Below are 24,840 nucleotides of genomic sequence, written 5' to 3'. Positions count from 1 at the left end.
TGATTCTAAGTTTAAAACTATGACATTTAAACAGTTACAAAGGCATGTGACACCAAACATAGCTCACTCATTTAATCTAAACATTTTCGATTTTAGTGTCTTTAAATCCAGTGCAACTTAAACTGCTGACTCCATAGCAGTTTTGTTATAAGCATTGTTTTGGGCTCTTCATTTCCCAGATTTTGTAGGCACACAAAATTCCATTCTGCCAAATGTCTGCTGGTGTTCAGTTAATATTTTGCACATATTGCAATGTTTGAAAATAGGCATTTTGACTTGCCTTCAGGGAAACAGAGTGGTTTTAAAACGCCGGCTTTTGGATAGTGGTGAGTACTGGTACTGCACCCATTTTTGGGATTTAAGAAATGAATTCCCCACAATTCTAGGTTGCATTTGGCAATCAGCATTGCCATTCCCAATGGTTTCAGACTACTGTGCGGGTAGTCCAATGGTGGTTTTAGGCAGCGTCCTTCTGTGCCCATAACATCGGCAAAAATGGGTGGCAGCCTATTCTTCCTGCATTTCCCTGTGCATTTTCTGGGAAGCTCTGGCCATCATGATGTTTTCATGTCAGTACTGCACAGTTTTGAGGTAGGGCTAGGATGCATGGGTAAATACATCCCACAAGCCCCCCTCTTGCGATGGCCATTCGGTTTCACTGATGGGACTCGCAAGATCTGGGATGTTTCCTCATCTTCTTCCAATAGATGGCACAGTTCATCATCTTCTTCTCCATCCGGTACTGATCGATCGGTTCTCCTCGCCAGTCCTGATGGGAGTATTGGGCGGTCCACTGGGCCCATTGGATCTTCGTTCCCGGTCTCCGGATCGTCCTCCTTGGCCAGTCTCAAGGTCTTCTTTCTCCTAGGACGACAAAGGAAGAGCGGCAATACCTACTCATAGACGTTTTTCCACCACTGTTGAGATAGTGGGGCAGCATATGCATTTCATCATAACGAAACATTACATTCTTATTTTGAAAAAAAAAACAGTATAACTAAGAGACAGTTTCATGCAAATCACAATATTTTAGAGACTAGATGTGGTGTGTTTTATGATTGGAACTGAATTAGTCTGATACAGTACCCGCTAGGATTCCAGAGGATTCCTCCAGTTGTTGCAGAGTGTGCCTGGGATGGCAACATTTCAACTGGTTTATGTGGACCCACTTGTCTTCCCCCTCTGCCGAACCGCCTTTGGGGATGCGGATCTTGTAGGCCACAGGGGAGATCTTATCGACGATCTCAAAGGGTCCTTTCCATGTAGGCAAAAATTTGCGCTGCTTGGCCTGGTTCCTTTGGAAGTTGTATAGATAGACCCGGTCTCCCACCTGATATTCCTTCCTGGAAGTTTTCAGGTCATAATGGGTCTTCATGCTATCAGCCGATCTTTCTAGATTCCGCTGAGCATAAGCAAAAGCATGTTGAAGGTGTTTCCTTAAATTCTCCACATACTCATGAGTAGTGGAGGCATTTATTAGTGTCTGCTCTTGGGTCCTGTAGAGCAAATGCTGAGGAAGCACCATCTTGCGCCCAGTCATCAACTCAAATGGTGACATTTTGGTTGCAGATGAAGGGGTAGATCTGATAGCCATTAGGACCAGAGGTAATCGGATATCCCAACTTGGCCCAGAATCTGCCACAAACTTCTTTAATATGCTCACAATTGTCCGGTTATATCTCTCTACTGCCCCAGAAGAAGCTGGCCGGTAAGCAATATGCAGCTTTCTCTTGACCCCCAGTATCTCCCACATCTTTGTCATTACCTCACTGGTGAAGTGGCTACCTCTGTCTGACTCAATCCTTTGAGGTAGACCAAAACGGGAAAAGATGTGGTTAATCATCAAGGCAGCTGCAGTTTCTGCCTTGCAATTTGGGGCTGGGAGACATTCAACCCACTTGGTAAACAAGCATGTCACAGTCAACATGTACTTATTCCCCCTAGCCGAGCGAATCACAGGGCCTACAAAGTCGATTTGTAAATCTGACCATGGCAGTGTCATCCCCCGCTTTTGTAAAGGTGCCCGGTGTGTGAGGGATGTCGGCTGAAATTGTGCACACACAAGACAACCCTTCAAATATTGGTTGAGGTCCTGGCCCATGTGTGGCCAGTATGCAACCTCTCTTAAGATTTCCAGTGTTGTGTGAAACCCCCTATGACCGGCGGTGGCCGCATCATGGGCGTGACTTAACATCAGGCTTCGGAATGAGGTAGGAACCACCCACTGATCGTGGCCAGCTTTGGATTTCCTTACCAGCAAACCGTCTTGGATCCGGAACATTTTTGGACATTTCATCAACACTCTTAGGTCCTCTTTCCCAATGTAATCGGTATCCGTCAGGGGAAAGTTCTCAGGGTCTTCAAGGTGCTGGTAAAATTTACCAATAATTGGATCCCCCTTCTGAGCAGTAATCAAATCAGCATCAGGGGTCTCCTTACTCCATTGTGCAATTGAAAGGTCGTTGTGAGCATTTGTCTGGGACCTAGTGATGGCAGTGACCTGGATTTCCCCCAATAGGGACTCAATCTCAATTAGATCCCCTTGGATGGCCCCGGTTTTGGCCAGCTGATCAGCTAAGTCATTTCCAGTTTTGTCTGGTCCCTCTACTTTGGAATGACCCTTGATCTTCTTCCAATAGATGGTCATCTCATTCGAGGTGACCAGATCATCAATGTTTTGGATCAACTTCCCATGTTTCAAGGGTTTGTTGTTAGCACATAACATGCCTCTGGTTTTCCAATTAACCAGGTGCTCCACGAACCCGTTCCGTACATAATCCGAATCTGTGATTATGACCAGTTCGTGGAGTTGATGTTGGACAGCAGTGAGGATGGCCTGATGCACAGCCATCAATTCTGCCACCTGACTACTTCGGGGACCAATTTTGTATCCAGCGGAGGGTTCTGGGGACTCATTCACCCATGCATTCCCTACGCCAGCCACCAGTTCTTTCTCCCCGTTGTTGTCAACATGGTAAGAGCATCCATCCACGTACACAGTGGGCATTCCCTCACACTTGTCTTCTTCAAAGACTTTGTGGGGGGAATTAAGGTATGCCTCCATGTTGTCCTTTATTTTTAGACTTTCGTCCTTGAGACCGTTTTCTCTGGCACAATCATGCAAGTCAGCCAGACCTTGCGCGAGTGGACTCTTCTTGTTTTGGCCATATCTGACCTCCACAGGAAAGCCTTGCATTGACAGAATCCAGGAAGTAATTCGGGAATTACTCACATTTCCGGCCCGGATTCTGTCACTTTGGAGATATTGCAGAGGCTGGTGTGGAGTCTCCACTATGATGTGTTCCCCCTGGATAAACGGGCGGTAATTCTACAATGCCCACACCGTTGCCAGGAGTGCCTTCTCACAATCGTTGAATTTTTCCTCCACAGAGGATAAAGTTTTGCTCGCATAGGAGATTACTTTATTGACCTTGTCATGCTTTTGGTATAATACTGCCGTCAAGCACGTATTAGAGAACCCCGTCTCCAGGAAGAACTCCTTGTTTCTGACCGGGTAAGCTAGGCAAGGCGCTTGTGAGAGGCTTCTTTTGAGTTGTCTTACTGCCTCGGATTGTTCTGGACCCCATTCCCACTTGACCCCCCCCTTCAGGAGATGAATCAGGGGTCTGGTGATCTCTGCGTAGCCCTCAATGAACTTCCTGCTGTAATTAGTCAGTCCAAGGAGGCTCCTTAGTTCTCGCAGAGTTGTGGGGTCTTTCAGTTTCTGAAGTGCTTCCACTTTCTTTTCCTGGGGACAAAGACCCTGAGGAGTAATCTCATGCCCCAAGAAGTTAACACGGGTTTTACACCACTGTGCTTTCTGAAAGGAAAGTTTTGCTCCGGCGGCCCTCAACTGTGTCAGAACATAACGGATCTCCGCTATGTGTTCCTCAACAGTTGAGCTTTTGATGAGGACATCATCTACATAAGCCAGGTTACCCCTTGCACCCAAGTCGGGCATGGCCTTGTGTAGAAAAATGTTGAATTCATTGCCGGAGTTGAGGTATCCGAAGGGAGTCCGGGTCCATGTGTACTGCTGGCCCCCAAAGGTAAAAGCCAGCTTGTATTGGTCCTCCCTACTGACAGGCACGGTCCAGTATCCATTGGTCAGGTCTATTGCAGTGAATACCTGTGACCCCTGAATCTGGGCCAGCCCTTGGTCAATGTAGGGCAGAGGCCATCGGGAAGTATGGACCCGTTTGTTGAGCTCCCTGAGGTCGGCGCAGAGTCTCCACTGGCCGTTTGGCTTCAATATTCCCAGCACCGGATTATTGAAGGTGCTGTGGACTGGACGGATTATTCCCCGGGACTCAAGGTTCTTAATTATTTCAGTAAGGGACTCCATTGATGCGAGAGGCAAGCGATATTGCTTCACAAACACAGGAGTCATGCCAGGGTCCGTGGGGATTGTTGTTGTGTGGATGTCAGTGCGACCACAGTCATATGAGTCTACCGCAAAGAGATCTTGGAAATCCAAGAAAACTTGTTTCAACTTTTGCTTTTGTTCCAGAGTCACACAGGCATCAGCTAGGTTGACTCTCTCTTCCACCATCTGCCTGAAGCCTGGAAAGACTTCTGGTTTGGCTATTTCAGCGGCCTCCTCCAGCTGGGTGGAGAAGTCCCTGGTCAGAGTGCTGATTTGGACCGGAGGCTTCAGGTGGGCAAGGCAGCCTTCATGCACCTGGAAAATCACCTCATCCCTCCTGAATTCACAAGTCACATCTTCCTTACCATAAGGGCAGGAAGTGTACACCAGGAAGTTCCCCCCATGCCGGGTAAAAATCCTGTCTGGTGTTGTATTGTCCTCACTGTCACTGTCAAAACAGTCCTTGGGGATTGGTCCTAACAGTTCATTTACAAGATCAATGGAGAAATGTCGGTCATCAACCGCCATTCCAATAATGGTGCCTGCGCCTAGAGTAATACTCTTTAAGTCGCTGTTATCCACCTCTATTGGAATGGTGTCATGTTCTATGTGGACTAATGGTGTTGGGTTTACCCCCAACCCTTGCTGTTGGAGAGAAGCATTTAGATGTATGTAAGCATCAGGGTTTTTCAACTCTTGTCCCCTTTTAACTTTCACTTCCAGGGAGAATTGTCGGGTCCTTTCTGGGATGGTGACTTCCTCTTTGATCTGAATTTCAACTGCATAAGGTAGCAATTGAGCTGACCTAAATGCTTTTTCTGGATCATCAAAGCCCATGGGATTATCCGCTAATCGGGACCAAGCTTTGAAGTTTATTAGGTCCAAACTAATGGCAAAGCGATTGAGAATGTCACTGCCTAAGTAAAAGGCGGCAGTGACGTCTCGCACGACCCAACAATTGTGGACTATGCTCTTGTTGCCAATGGAGATTTTGAGCATACACCTGCTTGGCAGGAGATGTTTGGAATTAGGTGCTTCCAGGTCCATTTCCCATTTGTCTATCAGTTTGAAGGTGGGAATGGCTGGATCTTTTGGGAGTTGGCGAAACATGGCTTCGCTGATGAAGCTCTTACCGTTGTTCACACACACTCGAGCGAGAACAGAGTCCTTCCCATCATTTAGCTGAACAGGGATGAACAACTGCTCTCCAATTTGCTGAATATCAGCCAGGCTTTGAGCTGATTTCACATCTTTCTGGACTATAGGAGTGGGAGTTTCTGATTGGGGATTAGTATAGAATTTCAGAGTGTTTCCTTCCAGCGTGGAATACCACTTTAGACTGGAAGGAAGGTTGATTTTCAGAAATAGAGAGGACCCCCCATCACCAGTCTGTTGTCCTACTGCTATTACTGTCACGTCTGGAATCTGGTTGTTCTGGAAGTGAAATTCTACTTGGTCAGATTTTTGTTCAACCATGTGGCAGGTGCCGTTTAAACTAACATGGTTGACACTCTGTCTTAATTTTATTGGTTGGCTAGTCTGGGTCCAGAGGACCTTGTTTACGCAATCAATTAGGGGTGACAACCGTCTCAGGAGGTCATTCCCTAGTAAACAAGGGGTGCCTTCTGGGGTCACGACTATGACCGGGTGCTTCAACTTATGTCGCCCAATTTTTATGTCCAAGTCTGCCGTCCCCTCGACAGGAATTTCCTTCCCGTCAAAGTTCTGCAGTTGTCCAGGAAGAGAGGTGAGAGGAATTTGGTAATTCTCTCCCCTACCTGCATTCAGTTCATCAAAGGCCCTTCTGGACAGAAGGGTAGCTTGAGATCCAGTGTCCACCAGTGCCGAGATTGTACCCTGCCCCTGGACTTGTACCGGGGCATAATATCTTCCCTCCTTCTCCTCAAGGGGGCACAGATAATGTACATTTTTGGACAACTGGTGGGCTAATTTTCTGGTTTTGGACATCGCTAGCGAAGAGATTTGGGCAGAATTCTGTGGAGAGCCTTGGGAATCTGAAAGAAAAATTTGGCAACTGGAGATCAGAGCCATTGTGGGTTCCCCTGGCTCCGGTTCTAGGCCACCCCCCCCTTTTTGGAGGCAGTCACCAGGATGGGTTTGAACCAGGGGGTTTTTCTTGCTGTTGGTTCTGGGATGAGATGGTGGGCGGCGGTAGCTCAGTCTCCACATCTCCCCAGTCTGGATTTGCATCCCTAGGGACCCATTTTTCTTTGGGAGGAGTTCCCCCCTCTCTGAAGGAGAAGATCCTTTTCCCAGGATCCTCTGAGGATCCCTCTCCCTCAAATTGGAAGATCTGTACCTCCTCCTCAAACTGAGTCTGTTTGGGTCTTTTGTTTCTCCTACCCCCCCTCTGCTCCTTAGGAGGCAGACTTTCAGGGGCAAGAGATTTTGTTTCCGGTTCCTGGGTTTCCAGGGGCTGTTTACAAGTGAGGAAGGAAGCTTCCTCCAAGGCTTTACACCCCCCTTCCCTTTGTGCCTCCTCCCTGGGAACCGGTGAGTTAACGGGGTGCTGCCCCCGTCATTGTTCTGGAGCACCAGGTCCAGAGTTGGGTGCGTTCTGCGCCGGCACGCCCATCTGAGGGTTCTGCTGAGCCCTCAGTATGTGACCCAGGTCCCGCGCCATGTTTTGAACCTGGCGCTCTAACTGGGAAACCCGCTCAGGCTGATACGGGGCCCTGTTTTCTCCCCTGGGCTGATCCCGGGAAGGGTAGCTGTCCCTCCTCTGGTAATACCCCGGGTTGGGAAGATTTGGGTACCCCTCCACCCTTGGCCTCCCCTCTCCCGGATTCAGTGGTCTGGGCTCAGGGAATTGGGGAAAGAAGGATGGATGGTTTTGGGGCTGAAAGTCGGGTGGATATCTGGGGAAAAAGTTCTGCCCAGGGTTTGGTAAATTTCTGCCCTCCGGTGGGAAGCTTGGAGGGAAGTTCCCTGGGTTAGGTGCTTGGCTGGATCCCCCCCCTTGGGCTGGAGGAGTCCACACATAACCCAGGATGGGTCGATTTCCCTTGTAACGTGGACTTACATAATCAGGAGAGCGAGGGACCCCATTTGTGGGGCTGCCTCCCTGGCTCCCTGTCTGTGACTGGCCCGAGGACCTTCTGGGCCTAGCATTATTAGGTGCAGGTAGGTTTTTAGGCCCCCCCATCTCCAAATCCAAAACGGGGGTGACCTTTACCTCTGCCACCTTGGCAGCAGCAGGGGTGCTGTTGGCTTTGGGGTTTTTCTGGGCATTGCTTTTATTTTCTATGGGCTTCTGCACCTCATAGATCCGGGTAGCCTGTTCAATGACCCAGTCTAAAGATCTTTTCTCATGAAAATCCCTCACAAGCTGGGTCATGATATATTTGGGCAAGGCATGGAAAAATGTATTGACAAACTCTCTACTATCTGTGCGCACCCTTCTGGTGGTTTGCGCAAAAGCACGCTTTAACTCCTGCACAAATTCCCGTGGGGCCTGATCCTCCCCACATTGCAAATTGTAGGCCGCCTTGCGAGCCTCTTGAGGATTTCTGTGAACAGAAAAATGTTTCAGGATGGCCGCCTTATATGTGGACCATCTTAAATGATTTTGGTCCTCCAGCCCCGCAAAGAAACTGGAGTATTCCGGGGAGAATGTCCACTTTACATATTGAATACAGCTTTGGCTGTCCTTCAAATGGAAAGTCTCCATCATTTGTTCAAACAACTCTAAGTGCTCCCAAACAGAATACTTAGCGTTCTTATGGTAAGGCGTGATGACGCTCCTGATCGCCTTAATCTGCTTTAAGGGGTCCTTAAGCAAGGCCCTTTTTGCCTTATTGGCCTTTTTGGTTCGGGTAACCCTTGTCCATTCTTCCTCGGACTCAGAGGCACTGCTCCCAGAGGTTCCCGTCTGTTCTTCCAGGTTTTCCCGGATTCTGCGAGCCTGGGAATGGCTGGCAGAATGTGGGGACCTGGTCTCCTGTGTCCTGCGCAGTTCAGAGGAGTCTTCAGATTCCTCCTTGCTGCCAGGATTTGATGGGTACCCCCTCCACTGACCTAACTGGGCAGAGGTTTTCAGGATGCCCTTAATGGGCCTACTCTCCTGGGGTTCCCCATTGAACTGTACTGTACTTGGGTGCCCATACCCGGATGCCCACCCCTCCATTCCTGAGTGGTACTGGCCTATGAGCCCCATACTCTTAGCTGGATAGTGATCTGCCATCCCTGCGGCCCTGTGCTCATGTGCGCCAGGGGACATGGGGGTGGTAGAGTCCAGGGACTGGGGGAGATGAAGGCCCCTGGTGTTAGGGCTCCTGCGGTTATGGTCAGGAATCTCTCTTTCCCAGCGGACCTCATCTCTATCCGCCCCTGCTCCCTGTTGCAATGCAAGAGCCTGCATTTGTGCTTTCAGTTCCTCTGTTAAGGCCTTACTCGACTCTATCAGTTTCTCCTGCATCGCTACCTGTTGCTGAAGCCTATCATTGTGTTGACAGAGGGCCTCATTCTCCCTCTGTGCTTCCTGGTTGGTCCTGGAGAACTGGGCCAGTCTTTGCTGCAGGAGGTTTACCTCCTGGGCAATGTCCCTATTGGCCTGCTCCTTTCTTGCTAGAGCATCTTCCACCCTTCTGGTGTGCTCTACCAAGTTCTGGTTTTCTTTTTGGAGATCACCCAGCCCCTGGTGGGCCAGGTGATTTTCTTCCATTTTTCTTTTTAAATGGCAGACTTCCTGGCCTAAGGCGTCTCTTTCCTGACTAAGAGCCTGCATTTGTGCCGCCAGGTCGTCCCTTTGCCTTTGGAAGGCACCAGCTTTCTGGCGCTCCTGATCAAACTCTGCCTGGGTATCCAGGTCTTTCAGAATCAGTTTATTGCTCTCCTCCTTCACTCTATCTAGGTGGCCTTGCAGGGTGACTACCTGCTCAGCACATGCCCTATTGAAGTCTAGCTGTTGCTCCAGCTTTTTCTGGCTTTGCAGTAGGGAGTCCAAACCTTCTTGGTGTTCCTTCTGCAAGGCCAGAAATCTGGTATCCTGTTCTGACTTTTCCTTTTGCAGCACATCCATATCCTCCTTTATTTTAGTGATGTACTGTCTGGTCTCATTTTCTGACTCCTGGCTTCTGTGCAGCCTTTGCTTAGAAGAGTCCAGATCAGATTGGGCCTTCTCTAACGCCATCTGTTGCCTTTTTGCCAGATCATGGCCTTCAGCACATTTATTCTGTATGGCTCCCATATATAAATATAAATATGCCGCTATCCTAACAATCTTGTCGTGCTCATCTTTGGCCTTAGGAGCCATATATAGTTCACTCAGGGCCACGTGTAATGGACCCTGATCTCTATATATATCTGACCCTGTTTCAGTGACCTGTTGCGTGATGGCCTGCAACCAGACTGTTTGGTCCTGGTGAGTCCATTCACCTCTCACAAATAGTTTGTGTAAGAAGTGCTCTCTGGCTATTTTCATATCTACCAAGGTCGTCATTCTAGAGATTGGTCTCTGTCCTGACTTACAGAAGTTAGTATTTTAGTTTTGCAGAACAGAACTTTTCTTGGAGTGTCCCTTTTGAGGAATGCTTCACAGCGTAATGCAGCGTGGTGATCCGACTGGATGTATGTATCCCGTCAGTTAGCACACTGTATTAAGCTGCACAAGTGGTATTCTAACCCAGAATCCCGGATACGAGCCCCCACTTTGTAAGAGGATTCAATTCAACACTACAGCTAAGTCAACGCCTAGTCTATAATACTGAATGAAAACCCTTATTGATATATCTTTAGGTCCAGTTCATGCGTTCTGGATGACTACCCCTATATAACACCCCTCTCTTGGAATCCCCCTGACCCCACTGAGCCAAGAAGTAGTTCTGTTTTGCAAGTTAAAAGGTTTATTTGATAATTTAAACAATAGGTATATATATCCCACTTTATAATAAATTAATAATTGAATATCACACTTAATCTGATATGATAATGATTAACAACAGAGAATCTGGCACTAACACGCTTCTCGATAGTCAATAAGGAGTTGACATGAAATGGATAAGGTAGCACACTGGTAAATAGGTACAGAAGTATAATGTGGTAGAGAATGCTTTATAAGGTTCAAGGAAATGCAAGGTTGAATGAATGAAATGCAGTATAGAAAACAACTTGATATGATTTCAACCAAACAATGTAATCACTTTTCTCTGGCTATTCACTCCCCCCCCTCTTTATGCAATGCAAGGAAATGGGAGGAAAGCACACAGTTCTCAGAAATGCAATCAATGTAATCAGTTCAATCCAGCAAGCTTAGACAACAGAAAACAGGTAGGAGTTTTGAAATCACAGGCCCAAAATGCTTTGATATGTGCTGGCAATGAATGAGAAATATGCTGGAAACGCTTTTAATTCCCTTTCAGAGGTTCAGGGTGAGTGGTATCTAGTTAATATTAGTCCAGGCTCACACTAGCAATGGGCAGGGATAGTTAGCAGGTTAAACGAATTTCTGACAAATGGAAAGCAAGCAGCAGCAGTTTTTACATGTGAAGAAATTGCAAATCGCGGTAAAATTCGCGGATGCGTGTTCCGCGATTGCGGTAAAACTATAAGGGGTAGGAATGCGGTTCTTGGTGCGATTCAAAGCTACGATTCTAAGCTATCAGAGGAAAGTTACTGCAAGTCTCTAGCCCAAACGGTCGCAGAGATATGAGCGATTTAATAAAGGTCGTTTTTGGGTTTGCAAATTTCAAAAGCTCAAAATGACAAGTGCAGCTTGCAACTAGAAATGACAGGTGACAGCTAGGAGGCAGTTCTACTTAGGTTAAATAGATTGAATTAGATGAATTTAAACTAAGAGATTGGTTCTACACAGTTCTGCTGGGTACTCACACTATATTCTTGAATTAAATGGGCCTCATCACGGATCTGGTCAGGGTTTTAGACTGGGCTCTGGTCACTCTCTCTGCTGGTCTGGGTCTCTCTGGGTACAGCACTGCTTTCTCTCTGGTCTGGTCTCTTAGTTCTGGATAGATTGAAGTCTCTAGTTTGGCTCTCTGGAGGTTTGATGGAGGTAAAGTATGGATTTTTCCGGCAGAGCGTCCCGCTGCAGATGGAATTTGAAGGTCCCTATCTGTCCTGTCTGTCTGCTTTTATGTGTTTAGAATGTGGGTGTGTTCTAGCATCACTGACCCTACCTCTCTCTCAGCTTCTAATTGGTCAAACTTCCATTTATCATTTGATTGGGGAATGAACTGTGAGTCAGAGGGATGTCATTTTACAGCCTGCAGAAAGTCCACTCCTCCTGTCAATTTACACACAAATCTAGATTTGAAACAAATACATATTTGCAGAGGTACATATTGTTTTAAAATCATATGCACCCATCATGCATTACAGGAGGTATACCCTGTTCAAACTCTGCTCTTCCTGGGAGCTTGCATTCAGAAATGGCACATATTTCACTTTTTAACTGATTTTGCAATTTCTGACATTGACCCAACTTTACATACATGTGTGCAGGGAGTAGGGACATTAACTGATGAAGTTTCAGATTTTTAACATGCATACATTTAGAGTAATATCCACTTTTCCGCTAAAACCCCCCTGAACATGCCACCGGGTCGAAAAACCTCTTAAAATGTGGGCAGAAAAATCACAAGAATTATGGTATCATTTATAAAATTTTCACATGTCCGCTCTATGAGTTATTCATCTTTTTAAAGTTATGTTCTGGCTCCAAAGGGGTGTGGTTTACCCTCAGCACAAGGTTGAATTTCTGGTTCTTTCCAGTTCTGCCAAGCCAGCTTGCTCTCACAGGCAGTGCTCCTCCCAGCTCCTGCCAAGAGGAAGCTACAATTTACGACTGCGGTAATAAAAACCTTTGCCTGAGTGAAGAGGGCTTTGTTCACTCTCTTGCAGAGCACAGATAATTCAATTATCAGATAGATGGCATATCCTTAGTGTGGGCAGCAAAAGGAAGGTTGGCCTGGGAACACAGCTGTGACTCAAGTTTCCCTTCTGATGGGGGTAGTTGCCAGGCAGAATTCAGTTCCTTAAGCCAGGTTTCAGATAAAATGTCACTTTTTGTCCCCCAGTTTCTGCATTCAAATAAAACTAAACATTTTTACATATGCAGCTAGAAGGCTGATTCTAAGTTTAAAACTATGACATTTAAACAGTTACAAAGGCATGTGACACCAAACATAGCTCACTCATTTAATCTAAACATTTTCGATTTTAGTGTCTTTAAATCCAGTGCAACTTAAACTGCTGACTCCATAGCAGTTTTGTTATAAGCATTGTTTTGGGCTCTTCATTTCCCAGATTTTGTAGGCACACAAAACTCCATTCTGCCAAATGTCTGCTGGTGTTCAGTTAATATTTTGCACATATTGCAATGTTTGAAAATAGGCATTTTGACTTGCCTTCAGGGAAACAGAGTGGTTTTAAAACGCCGGCTTTTGGATAGTGGTGAGTACTGGTACTGCACCCATTTTTGGGATTTAAGAAATGAATTCCCCACAATTCTAGGTTGCATTTGGCAATCAGCATTGCCATTCCCAATGGTTTCAGACTACTGTGCGGGTAGTCCAATGGTGGTTTTAGGCAGCGTCCTTCTGTGCCCATAACATCGGCAAAAATGGGTGGCAGCCTATTCTTCCTGCATTTCCCTGTGCATTTTCTGGGAAGCTCTGGCCATCATGATGTTTTCATGTCAGTACTGCACAGTTTTGAGGTAGGGCTAGGATGCATGGGTAAATACATCCCACAGTACACAGTATATCAATGGCTCTCAACCTATAAGGCCCTCCATTGTACGGCCCTCTAACATTGGTTGGCACGCTCGTGCCATGTCTGGAACATTCGGTTCACTTAGCAGCACGTGAGCTCAGACCCTGGTGCCAGGAGGTACACTTGACTTTACCTCCCCACCCAACTTCTCTCATCACCCATGCCTTCTGCCATTAAGATAGTCTTTGAACTTGGCCTTGCAAAGTATTCTTGTCTCTGGGAATATAAGGTAGTGCGAGCATGCACTATCGTAGTTCGTGGACTCCATGACCAACTCTATTTCCATCCTTGGCTCACATGACAGAAGATCACAATTTGGTCCATTATGCAGCATTTAAATGTCTTAAATGAATAAAACTTGGCACACTTGGTGTTCTTTCTTCACACCTTAACAAGGGATGATGCAGCTTCTCATGTTCACTGCCTTTGAGAATAGATAATCGGCCTTGGCTGCTTCAGCTATGACACCTGGCCAAACAGCCTCGCCATTCGTATCCATGATCTTAGCTAATTCTTGCTGCAATACAGTTCTCTGCCTTTCCTCTCCATGGGTCCGGGCTTACTAAATTCATTATACCGATGTCCAGTTTCTATACAATGGCGCTTCACCTGCAGTCTATTCACTACATATAGCCAGCTTCTAATGTTACTTAATCTGCTTGCCTTGCTGCATCTGTACAGTTATTGAATGGCTTGCATTTTCTGCAGTGCGTCACACACGTGCAATCTTCTTTTTGCATATGAAAGTTTACTCATTTCTAAACGTTGTCACCAGTTTCTATAAGCTCCATGCATTCTCTTCAGCCAAATGTTTTCTGGGTGCCACGCTTGTCTCTCGTGATGTCACCAGCTCCTTTTTTACTCGTTCTCATATTCCTTCATGGAGTTCCTCCCTCAGATTATCATCTCTTCAAGTATAATTCGATAGTGGGTACCTTCTTTTGAATACTTGCCGTGGCATGGTCACAACCTCTGGTGTCAAGAATGGCACAATCTCAGGCTTCCAACATACAGGAGGTAGGGGGCGGTATTTCCTGCAGAGGCATGTAACTGCTCCTCTACAAGTCTACTTCTAATCAAAACACATGGGTACATGGACAGAAACAGAGGGGAAATGTTGTATGTCTCCTTACAGAGCGGATTAGGAAGCCCTACAACCTTTTATCATATTTTGTAGTTTACATGCAGACATTTAAATGAAAATTTGAACAGTATTGTGGAAAAAACGAAAATTAAGGAATATTAGGGAAGCCATGGATAGTATATTTTCTTTAAATAAAATAACCACAATAAATCCATTACGCGGAAGCCACCACTTTGTAAGCCAACAACGGGTCACTCTGTAACCCAGATAAAGGAGAAGCATATACTCCTTGACATCGCTGCAGCATTCACCGCAGTAGATTGCCAAAGTTGTCTCAACACTTTGAAATGCTAAAGGTTATAGATCAGGAGTCTACACCATTTGGTTCTCCAGATGTTATGGACTGCAAATCTCATCAGCGCTGGCTAGCATAGTTAATGGGAAAGTGTCATGGGAATCCTAGTCCAAAACATATGGGGAGCTGCAGGTTGCAGACCAATGATATAGATTAATGTGTCCTAAAATGGTTCACCTTATTCATATGAAATCAGTCCAAATTGTACAAAATTGAAGAGGCAACATCTACACTGGCATGCCATACATAGTCCACCAAGGCTAGTTTCTCTCTCCAATGACCTTTAACATCAATATGGAACCTCTGGTAGAGTTGCATTAACATAGATGAATAGGCATAAAATACACATTGTAACTCGAGGTCGCTACAGAACAGGATATCAACCACCTTGCCAACTGGTTGGAGCAAATCCAGATCTGGATGTCAGTAAACTATCTGCAGCATAACCTGATCAAAAGAAAATGTCCTCTTCTCTCTTCCTCATCTTTCAACCTACCAGTCCAGCAATGGTTGGCAGATCAGAAAACCACTGAGCTGTCACCAACATTATTTCCACTGCTAAATTGCTTGGTTTGGAATTGGACGACAGGAAGCTAAATGTATGCATTTGCATAAACAACATGACAAAGCTGGCTCACTTCCAGCAGCACATCCTGAAGAAAGTGAAGGAAATGACTCCTGGAAGCCCACCAGCATTCTGTGGTCCAAGCTCCTGACATCTGCTAGCTGGACTCTGGAAATGCCCTCCAACTGGACACCACAAAAGAGACTGGCACCTATAAAACACATTCCACATTTGCCACCCCGGTGATCTGTGGCACCAGAAAATTCTATCACATCACACCGGTCCTGATCTCTCCCTGGTTCCATGTGTTAAAATCGCAGCAAAAATGGCTGTGGAGACAAAATATTGTGGCAAAAAGGCTGTGGTTTTGCCTCCGCAATCCATCTAAAGGATGCAGGGGACACACCCACAACCCCCGCTCCCTTTAAATTGTGTAATGGGGTACACCTTTAACAGGTTAAACCACAGCATCTTTGCTGCGATTTTTTGTACAGGCAACATTTTTGCCGCAATTTTATCACTGCATACCTCTCCCTACAGGTGCCCCTTTGAAGACAGATGTACTCAGAAAACTATTTGCCTGACTCATAAATCCCCACTTCCACATTCATCAAAATGCCTGGCAGACAGGTTACGGCTTTCAGAGGTTCTAGGGATCCTGGAAACAAAGAAGAACCCAGATCAAAAATTCCTACTTTCATAAAATCTCATACTCAAAAGCTGTCATCCTCTGGAGTCTGGAACGCTGTTCCTCCATCGCGGAGCTGAGCGCCATCTCTTTGCATCTATTGGAAAAATCTGAAAATCATGCTTTTCAAAAAATAAATCATAGACAGGAGCTAGACCACAAATGTTATCCCATATGACATACTGATCTGTAGACCATCCGGGACGAATGGACAACCATCCCAATTGTCGTGCCCTACCTCCTCTCTCTTAACGATGCACTGCTACTCTGATGGTCATATCGTCTCAGAGAGTCGTAATTTGTGACCACTATCTTAAAACAAGCGCCTAAAATTCCTGTTCCTCCTGCTCCATATTCCCTATCCTATTTCTATTCCCCCCACCCCCCCCCCCCTTTATACTTCCTCATCCCTCCTATCTTCTTCCTACCAATACTATGTCTAAGGCTGTTCGGCCATCTTATGAACAATCCTGGTAGTTCAGAATAGGCCCCTATCCTTCTCCGATCCTGACTTTGGTGAGACCCCCTGATTCAAAGCACTGACCCTGGCGTTCCCGGTGCTTCAATCATGGCGTCTGGTATATCCTGCCATATATACCTACCTGTGCTCCCTCTCTATTCACGACCACAACACCTCCCACCCCTATTCCACCTTGCAGCCTCTGTGGAGGGCGCTCGTTCATGCCACCTGACACTTGCAACGTTTTATCTTCGGCAGAGGTTTATGTGACTGGTAATTTCGGGGAGTTGTAAGATAGTTCTTGTTAGAAATGCAGGCCTTGAGTGAAAAAGTTACAGCATGTGATCAAGTCTTCTCCTGCTCTTCTGGGTAGTGGCACTGAAGGGCTACATTTGTCGTAGAAGGTCTTTGTCTCCATTCTCATCACACAGGGTAAAAGGTGAGCGTGGATGTGGGGCAGTGATGGTCCTGGCTGCCAGATTCCAGGCTCTAGAGGCTATTACATGAGTGTTGGCTATTGTCTTTGCCCGGCACTTGCCATGCCCAGGGTCAGGGTGGAGACCTGGCCTTGCCGCCACTCAGCAAGGTGCCTTCGAAATCTCCTTTAATGGCCCAAGTGCGTGAAATAAATGACTGTGTTTGTGTGTGTTCTAGGCTTTTTGCATTCCTTCTGGGCCTGAGTCTGACAACAAAGTGTGTCTGCGTGTGTGTATGCCCGACTCTGCATGTGAAATGGGCCGACCCAGCGAGTGCAAATTGCATTGATTTTAATGGCCTGGAAACCGACAGGAGGAGACAAACACAAAGTTTGCGTTCAAATATTGTATGCCGGGTACTTTGTGGTGAATGTTTCCCTGAACACCTGTTTTGCATGGGAGGCGCTGTGCAGACCAAGTGCACGCTTTATAATGGGCGCAGGTGTGTCGGGAGAGGCTGTTGCTTTTTGCTTTACTTCTGGTGTGCGCCTCTGTAATGACAAGCCTGTTTTGGAGGCATTATTGTTGTTTCTTCAGGGTATTCAATATCACCTCCTGTATCATGTCAGTTTATGTTTTTTCTTCATGTCTTAAGCACTAGCCCGTGAAACAGTAATTTGTTCAAAATTGCGTTTTAGTTTAGTTCCAATTAGTTAGCAGCATTAAAAACAGACTGTTAGTCATGCCAATCCATAGACCCACACACATTTCCAGTACAAAGCATGGGGCTGTGTAAATATAGCAACATGTTTTCCATCACATCACCAACAAAAGGAATACAAAGGGACAATCAAAACTTGCCGGTTTTAAAGAGCAAATGTAATCATTGAGCGCTTGTCATGCAAACAAATATGCATGTTACCAAACTCCAGATACTCTATTGTTCGTTGACAATTTGAAAAGAAATCAAAGAAGGACAAAAAGAGCAGCAGTCGCAGATCGTGCATCAAAAGTCATAAGGGACCTCTGGGCTGCTGTAGCGTAGCACCAGCTTCACAAAGACTACACAAGGGCAGTTCTTCATCGGACTATCACACCTGCCAACCTTTCGAACGTGAATCGGGAAGAGTGCAGTTTTGCAGGTGTGCTCTCTATTGACACCTACTGGCCAGCAAGGGGACTGGCAGATGAGGGAACTGACTCAAAAGCGCAAAGTTGAAAGGTATGGACTATGACCTCATTACTAATCAAACGTGAACCTGAAATGCAAATACTTGTTAACGACTCTCTGCTCTTATTCCAAAGAGCAAAGGAGACATATATTTTCTAAAGTATAAAAAGCAGGAAAAATACTGAGTTATACAGCTTTCTGACTGCATATGCAACAGCAACGATCAGGAACTTCTTGAGTAACTGGACATTTTGGGCCTCATTACGACCCTGGAGGTAACCATGCCTCTTTTTGCGGCATGGCCACCCCCTTTCTGGGTACCGGGTCCAGGTTCGCTGAATGGGGAAATACCGGGCAAATCCGACCTTGGAGGGCCCAGTATTTCCCCATTCAGGGAACCCGGACCCGGTACATCCCCACTCCCATTTCAGCCTCCATAGGGCTCAATGGGAATGGGGAGGATGCTAACAACGGGCCCGCTAATGATGGGCCCGTTGTTAACATCCTGGTCTGCTCGCGGGACCCGATAAGGACGCCTGGTTTTACCAGGTGTCCTTAGAGGGTCCCGCAAGCAGACCTCGTAATGAGGCGGTAGTGGGTTAACGGGGCCAGCAGCTCTACCGGCCCCGTTAACCCCCTACCGCCAGGGTCGTAATGAGGCCCTTTGACATTTTTTTAATTTGTTTCTTCCCAAATCAAGCTTTAAAGCTTGTAAGGAATTTCATTGTTCCATGTCAGAGACAGGTCCACACTCACTCATTATAAGTATGGCGGTAAGGCAGCAACGGCACCGGTCGTGCTACCAGCGCCGTTTCTACCGTACCGCCATACTACGAGTTGTGCTCGTGGGTCTTGCTCTGCCAGCCAAGTCGGACCTGGCGGGCAGTGCGGTACCCGCAAGCACAACTCGTAGCTGTACCGGCACTGTTATGAATGGTGCCGGTGCATCCAAGCTCCCCATTCCCATTTAGCCCTATGGGGCCTAATGGGGATGGGGAGTGCCTTATTACCGGCACCCGCGAATGGGAAATTACCGGGTCCCCCAAACTCGGCATGACCCGGTAATTGCCCATCTGCTGGTGCCAGATTTTTTTGCAAGTTTGGTGGTACGCTACCTGTATCATAGGCATGGCTACCTCCAAACTTGTAATGAGGCCCTGTGTCTCTTTCGCCTTCTTTGAGACGATGACACCTATGGTGGTCAGTATGTGCATGGCTAGACGTTTCAAGGCTTCCACAAGGACAACTTCCGGGAAAATCTTTTTATGTGACGTCAAGAAAACTTCCTTGCAGGACTCAGATAGTCCTTCTTCGTGGCGTCATTCCCGCTTTGAGGAAAGCGATGAAAAGAACAAGAAAGGAATGCGTTATCTTCGGAGGAGAGAGTCCTCATCATCTCAGATTCACCTCTTCTTCGGTGTTGGATGTCTCAGAAAAGCAGCCCCGAAAAGGTCGGTAGGCACCACCTTTGCCAACCCCGCCCACCACTATCAAGGAAAGGGGTGCATTTAGAAATGCTATGTTAGGAGTTAGGAGAAGAGAGTGTTAGAAAATCATTTACAACTGCTTCCGCCGGAAGGACAGAGGAGGGAAGAATTCATACCACTCTCACGTGCCTCTGAGCTCGGGCCTCAGTAAGAAACCGAGAGAACTGGCACAGTTTTCATCTATGGCTTAGTCACTGCACCTTTTGGTGCCACCCTCTTCCACTGTATCTAAGCCGCTGGCTTCTTCAGAGTCTGCAGTTGGGAGACGGATTTCCTGACTCCGTTTGTCTTCTGACTCTGTGCTGATGATGCTGATCAACCGGAGCCGGAAGACACCCTTTACGGGGTTCATGAGTGAACCACACAATTCAAAAGGCTTAAGGATATGTTTGAGGAAGAGGGCATTCCCTCTGGTTTTGAGCCACTTTTTAGACGTCCTTAGGACTCCCTGGCCCGAGGACTTCCTCGATGACCAACCTGAATAATACTCCAGCTAAAAAGAGATTCGAAAGAGGCTTGTGGTTTGGACACAGCTCCAGACTCTGATATTGCCAAGCACTCAGTGGCAACCCTTTGTCTGAATGTTGGATCCTTCAGGGCAGAATTGGCCTAGGCCACAGACACACTTGAGGTGCCTTACACTTCGGAAGAAGTGGCTTCTCACACTACAGTGGACATTTTACAAACCAATATCCCCAAGGTGCCCATTTTACTGTTTAGTGGGGTCCTAACTGTAAAAAATGCTGGTATACAACAGATGTGCCTCTATTCCGATGGTTGACCGAGCCCAAAGGCACAAGGCCGGGAAAGGGGATCTACCATTCTTGCCAGCACATACTTCTGCAGAACGCCTAGTGATACTGGCAGCTACCACTGGTTTAAGAGATGCTGCTTCTCTATTGGCTTCCGCCGACAGAAAGCCAACATTACTAGACTCATGGGTCTTTAGGACCCTGAAGGCTTCCTGCACCTTAGCCCGGTATTCTCATGCCCTTTTGGAGGTGGAAGATTTTACAGATACACATTTGTCCCCCGAATTTCAGAGATCTTTGAAGCAACTGGTGCAATATGGAAAGGATACTGCCAGGAATACATTGTAGATGGGCCTGGGCCCCCCACATTGTGTGGGGTCAAATATTAAGCAGTACGTATTATAAATAATGATGTCGTTTAACAGTAAACATAGTCTACAATTTCTATATTTTCTCAGATAAGGGGATCTCCATAATAAATAAAATATGGGGTTAAAATGCGCAGTATTATCAATCATTTCTCAGCCCAACGCAAATCGCCATAGAACGCTTGGGAATTATTTAAGTAAGTTCAATAACTGTTTTAAAAATGTATTCTCTTTATTCTTTAGGCTTAATAGGTTGCTGTGGCCCCATAATTTGGGCCCATAGTAGGTTGATTTTGTGCACTTTTAATCCTGGTGCCACTACCGTGTTATCATACGACTTGCTAATTTTATCTTGCCCTGCAGCTTTTCATTAGAGCCAATTCACCATTGCTCACCTAGTCATTCCACTAACCCCTCTTTGAAAAGGGGATTCCAAGATAATCGTAATGTAAACCTCTTTCAATGGGGCAACTGCAAAAATAAGTAAGGATCCTCTACAGGTTCTACATAGGCTATACGCAGGCTATACGTTTTTCCTTCTGCTTTTTGAGATGTTGATATTCATATTTTTCTTACTGTGATGAATCCTTGGACGTCGTCACTTCTCCCTTCCCATGGAGACGAGGCCGCTATCCGATAGCCTCCCCAGGGTTTGGTATGCAGCAGGAGGATCTCATGGGCAGGTACCCGCTTGTGTGTACAGGTATGGCTATCCAGGGAGAATGCAGAATACTCCACTCCAATCCCCCTCACCTGCTCTACCCTTGCCTTGTCATCCCATGAACATGTGTCATGTAACCTAAATCACAGACACTGAGACGAGGAAGAGTCTAGTCTACCCAAGGGAGAAATATAGGACAGTTACTCAGGCGAGGAGGCAATGCAAAAAGCATGACGAGCACTCCTGGAACCACTAGTGAGCATTCTATTAGTTTCCGAATTCCTATTGGTCGAGTCACATTCATAACAGAAGAGGAAAAACATTAGAGAGGGAGCAGCCCTCCTGAGAGGAACCACAAGCCTGGGGGAACACATGAGGCACCGCCTAACCAAAGGACTTACAGACAAGATTACCTGGTGGACAGAGGTGCCCTGGTATAGTACAACATGGAAGGACCACCCAGCCAAGCAGAACAACAAAGGTCCAGATGGGAGAAAACCGGGAACTGTGCGGGCAGGTTAAGGGTGCATCCTTAGTTGGATGGGGAGATCACCGGTGGGATGTTTCAGTAAGCAGACTGTGGAAAGGCCCAGAGAAGTCCTTCCACCTCAACTTACTGGAACTCATGGCAACTCATCTAGCATTGCCGTCCTTCTTACCGTCAATCAGAGGTTTAACTGCCCAGGCCCTCATGGACAACACTACCACCATGCACTACATCCACAAGATAGGTAGTGTATGATCACTCAGACTGTGCAGGGAGGCCATGCTCCTTTAGTTCTTGGTGATCCACAACAAGAAAGACAATCATGATCTGAGGACTTCATGTTGGGGGGGCTGTTTTTCAAATTATGCTTGAGATGCTGCTGTACCCTCATTGTCTGATCACTTGAATGGAAGATCCCAATGCCCGGAATCTGGACCTTCACGCCTAGCTATTGAGAGGTACAAGGATTGCATCTCTCCAAGGAGGTTCTTGTTTCCACAAAGCCCCCATCCAACAAATCCATCTACCCGTGTCACTAGCGCATGTTCATGAACTGTGCCGGGGCAGTGAGCTCGACCCATTGTTGTACTCTACAGTCACAGTTAAGGGGTTTATGCCATCCATGGCCATGGTTTGCCTACAAATACATGCTGTAGAAGGCTACTTGGCAGCTATTTCTGTTTTTAAGAGGACTCTGTAGCAAGGGTCCTATTTTGAGGTTCCTATGGTCATCCAGTTAATTTAAGGCTACAGAATGATTTTCCTCCAAAGCCTTTCATTGGTACTAACATTTCTCACGGCAGCTCAGTTTAAGCCTATGCCCTCGCATCTCTGAAGGCCCCTTCCTCTCAAAGTGGCATTTCATTAGGATATTACTGCTGTGAGAAGGGTTTCAGAGCTGCATGCCCTCTCCAGTTCATCCTCTTTCTTACCATTTGCTCAGGACAAAGCTACCCTCGGGTTAAACCCTCATTCTTGTCAAAGGTGGTCTCAGAGTTCCTCCTCAACAAAAAGTCCATTTGACAGTCTTCTTCCCTGCTTCTCATCCTTGCAAAATGGTTGAGGCACTCCAGAGGTTGGGTCCTAGGAGACCGTCTATGTTCTACATGCCACAAACCCATGACTTCAGGTAAGACAAACAACTCTTGTTACGCTTTTCAGGACCCAGACAATGAAAGTTCGTCTTGAAAAGGATGATATACAGATAGATCATTCTACGTATGGAAACATGTTACGACGCAGCACATTCATGCTATTAGGGGTCTGACATCCACATCGATACTATCGAGATGTGTTCACATCCTAGCCATCTGTCGGGCAGCTACTTGCATGTCTATCTAAGCCTTCATCAAACACTATCTTCTTGAATCCATGGGTGTTGACGATGCCGCACTGGACGCCCCGATGCTTCAAAATGTCCTGTTTTAATTAGTCGCATTTCCCCCTGCCCCCTGATCATGTTACAGCTCTGGGAACCTTTCAGAAGATGTGCAGTCTGTGTAAGGAATGTATCCATTAGAAGAACAAATGACCTGCCTCTGATAATGTTGTTGCTGGTGAATACATTGATTGCTCCCACAGATTCCTCACAGCCCTCCCACGTTCCCCTCTATACTGAACTCCTCCGATTCGAAATGTTGAAGAGTGACTGAAATTACAGGCTCATCACTTTAAATTCCTTTAATGTAAGAAGTGGACATTTCCCTTTATAAATCCAGTGCAATGTACAATGAAGTTAGCTTTATTATCAGGACTGGCTGAACAACTTACACTTGACATAGGTGAACTTGAGACCTCAATAAACTCATTTACTATTTGAAAAACCTAAAGAAACACTATTTAGGTGCCTATGCGATATCCCCTGTCTTTAGTCGCTCCCTCACACAGGTTTGTGGCATGCTACCATTCCTGATAGAATCAAGTCTCCAGTTAAACAGGGTAACTTTGCTTTTCACAATGCACACAAGCAGTCAACATGAAAATGGAATACACAGATCTGAGCAGCTTTTGACTTTTTATTCGTTTTTGTTTCCTTGAATGCGGGTAAATATTGATCAGAGAGTTGTGGGAAGTGTTGGATTGTGGCTTTGAGGTGCAGATAGCAAACACAATAAAATTAAATGGAGGCAGGGCGATTGCAAGTAATTGCTTTCTAGCATGAGGCTGGCACAGTGCTTGGCTTCAGTGCATTCCGTCACTCCTCCCTCTGTTGCCCTAGGGGAGAGTGTCCACTCTAGAAATATAGCAGTGGGGGGGGCACCATCCACTCGCGTGTTCCCTTGACTTGTGCCCTGATCCTACCACACAGCTCACAGTGCCCTAAATTATTCCAATTATCTAGATGCATAGGCATCGCTTGAGGGGATGAAAGGGGGGCAATTGCACCCCCTATTGGCGTATTTACCCCCCCCCCCCAATTGGTGGCCTTCCACCCCCACGCCCCCTCTGGCAAAGAACTTTTTCCAGGAGCCTTAAAGGTGCCCCTTCGTCCGGCCGTCATTCACGCGTTTGTAGGCTTTATTTGCCTAGCCTGTGTTCTTTCTTCTGGCCTGAAAAGGACAGCACCGGAATCAATGGGCCATGCATATCACTGGGGCGGGGGTGAGCAGTGTTAAAAGCAGGCTTGCTACATGCTGGACACACTACCGGTTTGCAAATGTGCAGCATACACTTGCATAGAAAAAAACAAAAAAGACATTACCCAACTGATACATGCTTCTTAAACTTACATTGCCTAGTTTTCTTTCAAATCTTTTTCTTTTTTTTTTTTTTTAAACATATTTTTATTGATGGTCTCAACAGTTGCATTGGCGCACAGTGAACACAATATACAATCGCATACATAACAATATCTTCGTTAAATGATTAACAGTTGTCATTTAAATAGTCGTTTCAGTATCTGAAAGCATATCACAGAGGTATGCCCTGAATGGGCCCCAGATGTCTTTTGGCCTACTCATGCTCGGTTGGGTCAGTACATATTGCTCCTCGCATTCGTTTATGTAGGTTAACTCCCGTAGGAAGGCGTTCATTGTGGGGGCGGCCGGCCTCTTCCATGCCTTCAATATACATCGTTTAGCTATGACACATGACACATTAAACAGCCTTCTGAGTTTTTCGGAACATTTACCAATATCACCGAATAGGTATTTTTGTGGGGTCAAGTGCGGGGGGATCTGTGTGATTTCATTTAGCATATTCGCAACCCCACCCCAGAACCGCGCCACGG

At 46.4% G+C, this 24,840-nt stretch overlaps 1 protein-coding gene across 3 annotated transcripts in view; it reads left to right on the top strand.

Moving 5' to 3' along the window:
• Positions 1–24,840, top strand: part of DOC2B (double C2 domain beta) — a 2,325,944-nt gene that overhangs the window by 917,184 nt on the left and 1,383,920 nt on the right. The gene's annotated exons all lie outside the window — the stretch shown is intronic.

Source organism: Ambystoma mexicanum, chromosome 9, assembly GCF_040938575.1.
Source record: "Ambystoma mexicanum isolate Mex_15411 chromosome 9, UKY_AmexF1_1, whole genome shotgun sequence".
In the NCBI taxonomy this organism is placed as follows: Eukaryota; Metazoa; Chordata; class Amphibia; order Caudata; family Ambystomatidae; genus Ambystoma; species Ambystoma mexicanum.
Note: the sequence above shows the minus strand (reverse complement) of the source record. Positions and strands in the feature narration are given on the sequence as shown.